We start from the raw sequence: 11465 nt of genomic DNA on the forward strand, positions 1-11465 counted from the left end.
TAAAATAATGTCCTCAAAATAAGATTTAAAAATGTCCTCATTGGATTTTGTGGTACGTACATCTTCTACAGCAGGTGTCTTCAACGTTTTTTTAGGCCAGGGACCCCTTAACTGAGAGAGAGCTGAAGCAGGGAACCCCAATACATATTGTATAGAATTTGGTTACAAATTAAAAATGTTCATAGATTTCTTAGACAGACAGCTTAGACTTGTTTGACAGCACTGTCATCATGTTGGAGTAATGTGTTTAGCGCAAGGCGCCGTAAGCTTGTAGATCTGCTATTTTTGGCTAATGTTCCACTCAGGAATGCTAGGGTTCAAATGGTTAATGTAAAAAACATGATCCTATCACACAAAGATTTGGCGTCCCCCCTGTAGTAACTCTGAGGACCTCCTAGGGGTCCCAGGCAGACTCCCTGTTGAAGACCCCGTACTACAGTGTTTGTTCTGTGTTGGGCAGTAAGACTGCGGTCTGCATTATTAGTGGATTTTACTCACACACACATCAATTGTGAAGTCTAGTGGTCGCTATGACCTCATATAAGCAAAAAAGCAAGGAACAAGCCAGGGAAAATATCTTAGCATCACATCCTCCCACTCCTTTTCCTCCCCTCTGTCCTAGAAGGTGAGTATACACACACATGTGTGTGTGGAACTGGGATTTTATCTCAAAAGCATCTTTGAACGTTTTCTCCCAGGAGAATGAAAGCCATGTTACACAACTCGCCGGTCCTCGGCACAGATGGCAGCTCACTTATGAACCGAACCCTTCTTCTGCCTGACACAAAGAAAAGTACAGTACAGTAGGTCCTGGCAATTCTTCGCTGTCAGGCAGAAACTGTGTATCTCCATGTTTTGTTGTAAATGAATACCCTACTTCATCATAAAAGAAGCACAAAAGAAGTGAAAACGGCAGATCTATTCTACAGTAAGCCTGTAGATCACTATTTTTAAATGTTTTTGGACATAGGGTTACGAATCGTGACAGTAGAGAATTACAGTAGAGAAATACTTTCCAAGTGTTGATTCTGACGGTTCAAGAAAAAGAATGATCTGAACCCTTCAAGTTTCTGTCGGATGTGCGTGCATTACACAGGACTTTGATCTGATTAGTTGCTACCTGTGTGTCAAATTTTGATGAATAAATGGGGAAAAAAAACATCTTCAACTGAAAAATGAAACGCGGTTGTGTGATGACATATGAATGAGGCTCAAGCCTCTTGTGACTCCATTGTACATAGATAAGTTATCAGTGGAGAAAGAAATACCAAAACCTTTGTGGAGCACATAATATGTTAATTCCACATTAGGTTGCAGCCATTCAGAATTCATGGCATGATCTTAGGAAACAGCCTGGTATGCAGAGCAGGCTGAATATGAGGCATAGACACAAACAACAGCCATTGTAATCCATAGACTGCTTGCCGACTGCTACCCTGAGAGCTTAAACACTTTTGCTCATAGTGATGTTTCTGTGTTGATTCAAACATATGTAACCAGGGCACTTAGGCACACAAGAGATGATATATATACTACTGCCTGTCAGTGGGTATAGAGGAGGCTGTCTCGTAGTCAGAAGGTCACTGTCGCCTCCCAGCCCCCCGGTCGAAGTGTCCCTTCAAAGGAAATGAATGAACTTAGAACTGAATGGACTGTCCCTGACCAAAGGGGAACACGAGTTCTTAAATTCAGTGGTTTATTACTCCCTTAAAGGAGCTATAGTCAACTTTTTCATTGTAGGGCCGACGGTCTGACAAAGGCCAAAATGATTATTTTATCATTATTTTACGCTTTTTGTGGTCATTTTTGAATAGAAACATATATAAAGCTTATTTTTTTATAACATTTTCGAAACATTATCTTTATTTTAGCATCCGTTTTTCAAGAAAAAGTTGACTATAGCTCCTTTAATTAGTGTGTGTGTGGGGGGGGGGGGGGGGGGCTGTAGATACAGTATTGGCAAGACACATTGACATATCTGTGTGTGTTCCACTTGTAGAGTAAAACATTACTGTATAGAAGACGCAATGTTTACCTTGCTGAATAAAGATAGTAGTCATTTACGCATATATAATCACCAAAATGCCGAACATTCGCTGATATAGCGTCCTCTGACAACTTTCTTTCACCTTTTCACCCATACCAGCACTTTTTGAAATTGGCTCAAGTAAAGGGGGATATTTACAGTATATCTGTTTTCCTTGTCCAATGTGGCTAATGGCTTTTTTGGCCATTTGGGTGTTTGACCAAGTATGAGACAGGTGTGCTGACACAGCCAATGATGTCAGCAGCCGGTGTCTGGGGAAAGGTCAGGAGGTTGGGCAGCCAGATGGGTAGATGTTCATTCCGCCCTCTTAAGTGTTTTAAAAGGTCTGTGTACTGTAGGTTTTGGGGAGGGGATGGGGTAAATGTGGGGAAACTCACAGCTGGCGTCTGGCGATAATCGTGATTTATTTGAGATACGTAAATGTTCCAAACTCAACAAGAGAAGAGACAGGCATTACGATCATCTGACATATGGATGCAAGACACACAGACCACCCTGTTGTCCAAGCTATTTGTGCTGTACTGGAAATTCTTTCTCAAATACATTGGTTTGCTCTCAAGGAATAATCTCTAATAAAGTCAGCACTTCTCCATCAAGTTGTTAGGTTACCTTCCATTCTGAACAGTATGTTCTCTAAAATGATTAATGAACTAATTATCCTGTTGGCTAGATTTCAAATACGTACTTACACTCTCTCTCTCTCTCTCGCTCTCTCTCTCTCTCTCTCTCTCTCTCTCTCTCTCACACACACACACACACACACACACACACACACACTTAACTGCTGCTCTTAACCCTTTGGGGCACAGAATTCACATTCTCTGTTGTATTTGTCAGAATATACAGGATGGTGCATATTTCTTTACCAAGAAAAAGATTGTTCTGTAATGCAATGGGTTGCAAGTGTTACTTTTCTTTTGCTACAGTATGTAAATAAAGCCTTTCTTTCTCCTCTTCTGTTTGAATAAATGTCAACAGGAAAAGATTTGTTTGTTTTTTATTTATGGGTGTGAGTCATATGAGGGATATCTAAGAGCCCAATATGTCTTTGTTCTATTTGACAGATTCCTGTACAAGATGTTGCTGGCTGTCTTGTTCTTGGCTGGCCTGTGCACAGCCCAACTCTCTAGAGGAAGATAATGTTTATTAATCTTTCATTATTTATCAAGGATGGACAGGGGTGTCGCACAAAATTCTGGGCCCTGGGTACAAGGATTCACTGCGGGCCCCTCATGAATGTTCTTCATTATTTTGTGCTTTAACTATTGACAAATAGCAGATATACAAGCTCACAGCGTGGCACCGAGTGCCTCACTACAAGCTTGTAGATCTGTAGGTTTTAAAAAACCTATGTTTCTATGTCAGTGGTGCTCAAGCTTTTTCATGAGAAGGACCCCTAAAATGATATGTATTTGACCACAGACCCCCATCTCAAAATATTTAGTTCCAGGGACCCCCCCAGAAGCAAAGTTTTAGTTACAAATGTTTAAAAAATACATATATTCAAAGATTTTCACACACTTTCACGACTTTTAAAAAATAGCAGATCTACAAGCTTGCAGCGCGGTACTCTGTGCCGCGCTGTGAGTGAGCTTGTATATCTGCTATTTTTCAATAGCTAAAGTATAAAAATAATTAAGGCCCCTCCACCTTGGGCCTTAGTAACTCAGTCCCACTCCCCCCCCCCCCCCCCCCGCCTTGTGACGCCCCTGAGGATGGCAGCAACATGTTTAACATTTTGAACCTCTCCAAGAGATTTAAGTGAAAACAAATAAGGTCTAATCTCTCTGATATTTAGCTTTGGGGATATGGATGATTTTTATGTGTTCTGACACGGGCATATTGCTTTCTTTTGTTATGCATTAATAAAGAGCACAGTCATAGGGGAATAATTAATAATTAGATAACTTCACTGTCTGATTAATTTGCTTGTTATCCTCAGTGACAGTAATGTATAATCTTTTCAACCAATTGCGAATTTTAATCATTTTACAAAACCGTGAAATAAATGTTAGTATAGCCTATTATAAACAAGGATCTAGTAAATCATTAGGGAATGCTGTGGGCTAGGCCCTATGCCTTATTTTATGCTCCATCATGCGCTAAAAATATCAGACCAGACAACATGTCGCCTCATGCTATAAAGTATCAGGCATACAGTATGCCAGACACAACTTACTGTAGATGGTGATTGAGAGTAAGCATGTGCCTGTGGGGAGCTTCTTTAATCACATTGAGATCATTAATGCTCCAACAGAGATTTGGCTAATATGTGCCCATTTATGGATTACATTTATGCCCATATATGGTGTTCCATGTCTAGGCCAGTCTGTGATGTCATCTTCAGGCAGTTGCAGCTGTTACCATGGTGGCGACACTGTATAATATCAGTGATGTCAGCATGCAGACTGTTTATGCCCATATATGGTGTTCAGTGATGTCAGTCAGTGATGTCGGGCATTGTTTGCAGCTGGCGGTGACACTGTTTTAGTATCAGTGCTGTCAGCATGCGGACAGACATGTAATAGTTAGGGGCGCCTGCTGGCCTACTGGTCCAGGCGCATAGACATTGCCACATAGGCATTTATGCCTGACGGCGTCGCCGGTTCGATTCCTGATCCGAACGACCTTTCCTGCTTGTCACTCCCTGTTTCTCCCCCCATTTTCCTGTCAGTCTACTGTCCTATCCAATAAAGGCATTAAAAAAAGCCCAAAGACATGTAATAGTTAGATGGCATGTGAGTAGAGAGACAGGGATGGCAGGAGATATGGGCCTTGTACATGGGCTGGCTGCAGCAAAGTATTGAGCCTTGATGTGGTACACGCTCTACCAGGTGAGCCACCCGATCGAGCAGCCTACAAAACTAAGATCTAAGGAGGATTTGTAGTAATCCCCAAGGGAAGGTTGACCCAGCAGTGGCTTGCCCAGGGTGAGGGCACGGGGGAGCAGTTTGAGGTTATTGCTCAGGGGTACTTAACCAGGCGACACAAAGCATGGTTAATTCCCTGGGCTCAGTTTCACAGGGACCTCTACCCCCTGAGCTACTGAGAAAAATTACCCACTATATGCTTAAAAAAAGATTATAATAATAAACTTTGGCAAAGAGTGTTGACTCAACCCTGAGTTGACTTCCCCCAAACTGTGACGATACACAGTGAAAACAGAGATTGGAAGATTAAGATCTAACATAGCTCAGCGTTAACCTCTTAAGTCATAATTTATATTTAGTCATCATACTACAGTATCACGTAATAATTGTGCATTCTTTAAATAAATAAAAACTATAACGAATATGACATGCCCAAAATAGGAACACCAGGTTGAAAGTGGTTAAAATGAACACTTCAGATTTGACTATGTAGGGTTTTTTAAAAAAGAAAATAGAATATTGTTTAAAAAAGCATGCAGATGCCATAGCATCCCAAATCATCACTGACTGTGGACTTTAAGCAACTCTGACTTTAGAAAGTTGACATTTTTGCATTATAATAGATCCTTGTGTTGAGTGTAATAATGTCATATTTTGAGATATGGATTTTTGATTTTCATGAGATGTATGCCATAAAAAACAAAATGAAAACAAAAAAAAAGGTTAATTTGAATATGTCACTGCACCCGCAATGTATCTAGATTAGAATATATGAAAGTTCAATCTTTTTACGGAGTTACTGAAAAATAACGAACGTTTCCACAATATTCTAATATTTTGAGACAAAGCTGTATGTGATAATGATAGTTACCTACTCCTCCCATGGGGGAAATTCGGGTATCGCAGCCCAACCCAGCTGCTTTTTTTTTTGCTTGACCCAGCTGAACCCTTATGAGGCAGCCCACAAGGAGCGCAAGGGGGGGAGCAGTGATAGCTGGAGCGGGGGATCGTACCTGCGACCTCTGGGGTCTCCGGAGTCCTAGGTATGGACACTAACCACTCAGCCATCACTGCTCGGGCCCTGTAGGTACTCATGGCTCAGGTGTGCTACCGTTGGCTACACCCCTCAGAATAGTAATGTCCCTGCCGTCCTAGTCCTACTGCCCCAGTGACTTAGTGGTGATGCAAATCAAGTTGTTGTGCCCTGTCACATAATTCCCATCATAACAGAACAGAATAGAACCCTCACATTTTGCATAGCTCATCAACTGAACACATAGCTTAGTGGGTAGAGAGGACGTCTCAGTTGGCCTCCCAGTGTTGATGTGTCCCTGAGCAAGACACCAAACCCCCCTGCCTCTGAGCAGCCAACAGCAGGGTGAAGCTCAAATTCAATTTCTCACAGGATTAATAAATGTCTATCTTCTTCTTTTTTTTTTCTTTAAATTTTTATCCCACGATTTTTGTAACCCATTTTTTTTCACCCGGTGCCAATTGCCTAAGCTGTGATCCTGGGCTCTACTCTCCCTCTGCCAACCTGGGGAGGGCCCCGAACTGAGCTCATGCTTCCTTCAATGCATGAGGAGTGAGCAGGCCGCTTCTTATCACCTGACAGGGGGAGCTTCCCCGGTTGGACGTAGCGCGTGGAAGGAACACGTTATTCCAACCAGTTCCATTCCCCTCCATCAGGCGCCCCGGCTGGCCAGGAGGAGGCTTTATAGAGACCAGGATTACTGCATGTTTTTGTGAGGGTATCTACCCTAGGAGACACGGGGAGAACATGCAAATTCCACACAGAAAGGCCCTTTTGCCAACCCCACCTAGGGTGTGGGCACTGATGACGCGGAGGAGGGAACACGCCGCCAGCACCCACAGTGTCCCCCGGCGGGAATCGAACCCAGGACCTTCTAGCTGTGAGGCGACAGCACTACTGACTGCGCCACCGTGCCCCTTAAATGTCTATCTTCTTCTAACTTGGCTTACATCCACTGAATACCACAGGCATAAAGTGTGTGCTGGTCAAAAACTAGTACAGTAATTGCCAACAGGATAATAGTGGAACTACCAGATAAGAGTATTAAGCTTAACAAGATAATGTATCATCAAACATGATGATTCACACATGCTGTCATCAGCAGGAGATTTGGTGGGTATCCAACTGTATAGGCACACATTCAGAACCATTTCCCATACTGATTACATGGAATATAAATGAGTTGATTAATCAGAAGTCATTTCAACATCAGCATACCGTAACAGTGGGTCTTATTTGGTTTGCTCCTTGTTTTGGACATCTTTAAACTCTTCAACCCTGTTGACCTACTTCCTACTTGGCCTGATCTCTCTACATAACATCTCTTTGCTGTACAACATACAAGATACAAGCTCACATTCAACATGTGCAACACGGTGCAATGTGAACCTGTAGATCTGTTATTTTTGTGAAACGTTTGCCCATTATGGCCAAATGTTCGCCTATTATGACATCCCAGAAGGCTCTAGGGTTCATGAGGTTAATTCATGCATCATCAACAGTAATACCCTGCACACTTGTTCCCATCATGTTCTTCTGGGCGGCCAAACCTCCGTGTCCTTGTAAAGATTAGCCACATTTGTCCGTAAGGTAGCTCTCTACAGCATTGTCCCTGTTAATGATTAGCAGGAGGCTTTATCCAATGGTTCACTTGTACAACAACACAGGGTGCTAACAGTGCTTAGGTACTCACAGTTTCTCCATGGAATATAAAGTGTTTGGTTTGACAGAATAACACTGGAATGAGGACTTCCTGTAAGGGTGCCATTTGGTGCGGCCACCTGTGTAGTTCATTCCCTCCTCGGGGGAAAACTGACCTTCTGAGATGGAACGTTTGGTTAATGAATGAAATCCCTCAATGTCATATTGAAATTTGATAAGCTTCAGCGTGCGTCCATTGCGTGGATACCCCTTCGGCTGCACACCCTGGAGGATAAACTGTCCTTTTTCGGTGTTGCTGTGTTTTGAGGGAGTGTTTTTCATCATAATGAAAAAGATGCAAGCTGGTTGTTAAACGTATGCAGTGTCATGTGCAAAACACACAGATACCTCATAATAAACGAGTGCATCTCTCCACTCCGACATGTCTCCTCTTAGGTGTGGACCCATCAGAGACAGACCTGCATTGCATTTGGAGTCTCAGTGCATAGTTTAAGAAACCCTAGACTAATTATACAACATATAATTATTCAACAGACTGAGATTGTGGCTGCCGCATTCTCACAACCTAAACTACCATCACACACAAAACAGCCTTGAGCAACAAGCATGTGCACAATGCGCTGCAGAATCGATGGGTGCGCAAAGATTAAAGAACCACTTTGAAAAGCATGCTGTGTACTTCCCTGAAAATACCCAGAGCCATAATGTAGGCTTGGAACGGGGACAGGTAGCTCTCTCTGAGCCATATCCCACAAACAAGTGAATGTGTCTGTACATGTGTCTGTAGCTGTCCCTAGAAATGGAGTAATAACTGTGGTGTTCTGCTCAACAGGTCGCTGTTGTGTTTTTTAAATAGGAAGGCCCATGACAAGCCCAGACCTACAGCGTGCCTATAAATCAGAAGTCTCAACCCTAGCATTAAAGGCAAAGACAGAGGCACTGTTGTGAAGGAATCGCCCAGAGCAATACCTATCTGCTGCTGTACACACACAGTGTGCCACATTTTTGTGGTTCTAGTTGTTCTCTCCCCTCTCATCTTCCCTCTTCTTGTCCAAAGAAGTGAGGTCGTCAGACACAAAACAACTAAAAAAGAAGAAAAGTCATCTGTGTTTTCCTCCTAAGTGGAAAGGCTTTGAGGGCTGCTTACGTTCTGACGTAGTTTATTACAAGTTACATTCAGAGTAAATAGACCTCACAAACCCTGACAAACAATGTTGGGATTGTTTGGTGCAGGAATTAAAGCACTGGCTTTCCCCCCCTTTTTTCTGTCTGTATCTACACAGACCACGTTGCCTCCTGTAAGCAATTGGATAAACAAGTCTCGCTACAAGTCCCACTTGACTGCACGATTATGTCTCTGAACTTCGAAGTCACATTTACATTCTTTTTGAGCTACACACTGGTGGCCATTACCCCAAGACTGCAGTAGGACCACTCTGCAGGTTATCTGACTTCAGCAAACAAATCCAGGAAAAGCACATTCATGAGAGGCATAATCTTTCAAATCTACTTACAGAACATTCTACCAAGGCCCCAAAACACACACACACACACACACACACACACACACACACACACACACACACACACACACACACACACACACACACACACACACACACACACACACACACACACACACACACACACACACACACACACACACACACACACACTCTTCTTTCTAAACTATTTCACTGGGTGACACAATATGGCCAATATCATGCACTTGCTGTGATAAAAAATTCATTTTCATTATCAGCACCATTATGTAATGTTAACGTGCAGTGCCTTGTCAACAGAGAAAGCAGCATGCATGTGTTGTGCGTAGTGAGCCAGCGGGGTCAGTCTAGTGTAATGACGTCACACATGACGTGAGTGAGGACTCAAGGTTTGTGTTCCTGGGAGTTCAACACATGTGGCTGTTGCACTCCAGCCATAGCTTCATAGTTAGTGAACAGACAAACTGATGTGAATAATCCCATATGCCAGAACCTTAGATAACTTACGGTAACCACTTTCAACCTGATGTCCCTATTTTGGGAATGTCATTAAATAATATCAACATAGCAACATGATATCATATTGTAACAAAATGATTTAAAATCATACCGTCAGGTTGCAGTAAAACCAAACCAAACTTTGCACACACACACACACACTGCTTGGCTGCCATACCACAACCTCCACCCCTCATTTCTCACATGGCGCTCTTCTAGTGCCACCATGAGGTCGATTCTTGCTAGACACATCTTTGGACACTGCTCCTACAGATTTCGCCCTAAAATCTACACGGTATCTCTACAGTCATGTCATCAAAATGCATCTGTCCCATATAGCGCGACCATCTGGACGATTCTTGCAAGACACATTTTTGGACAGATTTTGCCATAAAATCATTCAAAGCGGTACACAGAATCTCTAAAGAAATGTCATCAACATGGATCTGTCCCATTTCCCATATTCCCCTCTGATTGGCTACCATTGTCTTCTAAAGTGATGATTTCATCGGACAACCATCAAACTTTGCACATTTGCAAATTTGCACCATTTTGAAACAGGTCCTTTGTGCTATTTCTCAAACCACCGACCACACAATTCACAAAAACCTGCTGCACACTTTGATGTTTGTTCTTTGACACCCTGTCAAACCAGCTGCACTTGCACCTCATCCACTTGGGCATGATGGTGATTGTTAGTGCTTAAATCAACAAATAAGTTATTTCAATGGCCATCATTGATTGTATTTGAGTATTTTGCTTAATGTAAGCCTTTACAGGAAAGGATGGATAAAGGTATAGTCATGTCAAACACTGCAGTGCTATCTGATATAATATGGTTTGAGTAATTCAGCATATTGAGTATCTGTATTTGGGCCCGTAAAGTCTACATTGCATCAGACCTGTGCCAGGGGTATCACAGCTGACCCTCTGTCGTACACTGTGTTTATTTACTCTTTGATAGTGTAGTGAGGACAGAGGCTGACAGCATTATTAGTAGTAATATGAAGTAAATGAAACTAGAAAGGTGCAATTCTGGGAAATTGCAAGTGTGGTTGCTGATATATTGTGATGTCACGTGTACTGTCACATGAAGCTTTTTTTAAAGATTTATTTGGGGGCTTTTATGCCTTTATTGATAAGACAGTAGGCTGACAGGAAATGGGGAGAGAGATGGGGAGTGACACGCAGCAAAGGTCGTCTGGATCGGGATTCGAACCAGTGACATGCTGTGAGGCATCAGAACTTATGTGGTATGTGCCTGGACCGCAAGGTCACTGTCACATGAAGCTTGACCAATCCTTGAAGCTTGACCCAATGACCCATCCTCAAATCCAGAAAAAGTCCATTGAACTCAATGTACTTTTGGGGTTACGGAAGAAATAACAAAGCTGGACAAGTTTCCTGTAAGCAACCACCCTAACGAGACTATTATGTTTACGTGGTGACTCGTGCAATTAACTGACCACCAAAATAGCATTCTTTCACCTCCGGAACATTGCCCGTCTTCGTCCCCTCATGACTTTGTCTGCTGCCGAAACCCTTATCCACGCCTTCATCTCTTCCCGATTAGACTACTGCAACAGCAAACTTCACCTCAGTCCAAAACCCTCAATAAAGTCCAATATGTCCAAAACTCAGCCGCCCGTCTGCTCACCAGCACCAGCTCCAGAGACCACATCACACCAGGCCTCCATGACCTCCACTGGCTTCCCGTGAAACAATGAATTCAATTCAAAATACTCCTCACCACCTACACTTCACAACCTGGCTCCCCCCTACCTCTCCGACCTCCTCGAACGACATGTCACAACTCTCCCTCCCCAGCTGACCTTGTTTTTATTGTCTTATAG

The sequence above is a fragment of the Nannobrachium achirus genome, assembly GCF_963921795.1.
Source record: "Nannobrachium achirus genome assembly, chromosome: 12".
NCBI classification, from domain to species: Eukaryota; Metazoa; Chordata; class Actinopteri; order Myctophiformes; family Myctophidae; genus Nannobrachium; species Nannobrachium achirus.